This window comes from Frankliniella occidentalis, unplaced genomic scaffold (genome assembly GCF_000697945.3).
Source record: "Frankliniella occidentalis isolate FOCC.00 unplaced genomic scaffold, Focc_3.1 Scaffold32, whole genome shotgun sequence".
Lineage (NCBI taxonomy): Eukaryota > Metazoa > Arthropoda > Insecta > Thysanoptera > Thripidae > Frankliniella > Frankliniella occidentalis.
Genome location: NW_026267162.1, coordinates 408,106 through 410,554, shown reverse-complemented (window position 1 = coordinate 410,554; position 2,449 = coordinate 408,106).

Below are 2,449 nucleotides of genomic sequence, written 5' to 3'. Positions count from 1 at the left end.
GGGGGGTAATTACGGTAGTGCGGCGCAGGGCCGCTGGCCGCTGCTCGTTGCGCTGAGGTAGCTGTGCTCTTGTTCTCCCACAGACACACACACACACACACACAGCATTCTTTCAAACGAGAAAATGTGATGATGATTATAAAAATGACGAAACGTTTAAGTCGATAGATCGACGTCGTCGTCGTCGTGGTGCCCCTGCGCCCCTAGGTGGGGCGGGGGGCTCCCTCGCGCCGGGGGGGGGGGGGCAGGACTACGGTGTGCTGCAGCAGCGGCGGCAGCGTAGCGCTCCCAGGGCAGGTGTGGGAAGAATCGGGGATAGGAAGTTTAACGTGTATCACTCACTCCCTGAATACAATGTTCAAGCATGATCGCGTGCGAGCTGCGTGAGTGCGTGCGTGAGAGGGGAGCAGGCCGCGGGAAAACGAATCGATAGCTGCGGCCGCGGGACCGCCGCGTGAGTTGTTGTGTTTAATCACTCTGTTACAATTATTATTACTCAGCGCGCTGGCGATATGCGGGAGTTTTGCGAAACTCGTTTTTATTTTTTTATGGGGGAATGAGTCTGAGAGCCACGCCCCCCGCATGTCCGATAGCGCGCGTGCTTATTGGCGGCGCGCCTGGCCGGCTGAAAGCGTTTGCCCGATAAGCGCTTGATGACTCGCTGATTGGGAGGGGCGCGGGGAGCGGCGGAACTCACAGTGCGAGCGGTAATTCGGGTGACTTTCCCCCTGATCTTTTTCATCGTTGATTTTTAATTGATTTTTCCGATAATTTTTTTTTTAAGATTTTAAAAATTTGAGTGTGTACACTAACACTCATTTTTGTGAGTGAAGTACGCCCACCCACACGGACTCTGAAGCAGAGAAAATATAGTGTCATCGTTGTCCTCAAACGAAAAAATTTTCGTCAGCGTTTTGTGTCCAACTTTTTTTTTCTTCTAGCTTAATGGCTGTCCGTCTTTGTCTCAGTCATTTATTAGTGACGGAATGACACCCGTTTAAATTCATTACTGGGTCCTGCGGCGAGCTGATTCCAACAACGGTGATTTGCATCTCTCCTCCCGTCCCCTCCTCTCTCCTCCCTTCCGACCCCCGTCACAACGGTCACGTGGCGGCGCCAGTTGGCAGCCGCGGAGCGCTGCGCCGCGCTTGACAAGTGAGGTGCGGAGACCCGTGGGACATTATGGTGATGAGGCTTGGCAACCGGAGGCGCCGGAGGAAATGAGGATAATTTTCAATTCCTTTTAAGCATTACCTTCTGTATTTTTTTTTCTTTTTAGTCAAAGTTGGCAGCCCCGCAAGGTACGCGGTGGGCGACGGCCGCGACGCCGCCGCCCCCCCAGAGCGGGCAGAAGCAGACGCGACGCGTCGAATTACCGAGCGCGTCGCACCGAGACGGGCCGGCGGCGGGGACGGGGAGGCGGGGGAAGAACCAGCGGCGTCTGCAACGACGTTTCCGATTCCTGCCGTTGTTCTGGTCCCCAAACGGGGGCCCCCCCTCTTTCCGCCCGCGTGACGGTGACCCCGGCGCCGGCAACGACTGCGACCATACTCCCGCGCGCTCGCCCGTCCAGCAGCAGCAGAGCCTCTTGGAAATGTGATTATCAGAAGATGAAATAATTGTCGGCAGGGCTGGGCAGAGCAGGCAGTGGCAGGGCGCTGCTGCTGGGCCCTCGCCTGTGTCGGCTGCGCTCCGCATTGCCACACCGTGACTTAATTTCGGACACCGCGAGACGGTATTGCGTGGCGGGGCGTGGCGGGGCGTGGCGGAGCAGCGTCTCCAATCGGGAGGGTCAGCAGCGCAGAGAGGGCGGGGCGGGGCGGGGCGGACTCCACCGCAATCACCATGATCCTCTTCGGCGCGCGCGGGATTTATCGCTGATTGCGGAATGTTTTCTGCTCACAGTTTTCATCTTCCGCGAGCTACGCCACGCCTCGCGGTGCCCCGCCCCACCCCACCCCGTTACGCCTTGCCTCGCTCCCTGCCCCGCCTCACCTTCGGGTCGAGTACGCTCTGATCGAGGGCCGTGTTGTGTGCCCCGTAGGTGTTTGTTTTCAAAAGTGGCAATTAAACGCCGCTCTCCACTCCCGGCGCGGTGCCTGCTCCTGCTCCCCCCCACCCTCCCTCCCACGGACCCCGGCCGACACGACGGCGTGGCTCTCCTTCGGGGCTCTCCTCTGGCTCTCCTCTAGCTCTCCTCCGGCTCGGTGTCGTGATGACACCCATTAGAGGTCCCGCGCGGGTCGTGTGGGCGGAGTGACCAGAGCAGGGCGTCGCCCGCGGCGGCAGGTGGCAGGGCAGGGCAGGGCGAAAGGGTGGCTCTGCATAGGAGTGGAGTGTGCTCTGGCAGTGAAAGTTGTTCATGTGGGTCCCTCTATCAGTGAGGGGCAAGAAGGCCCCGGAGAGCTATGGTCGTGACCGAGGCGGGGGGTGGATCGTGCCCCCCCCC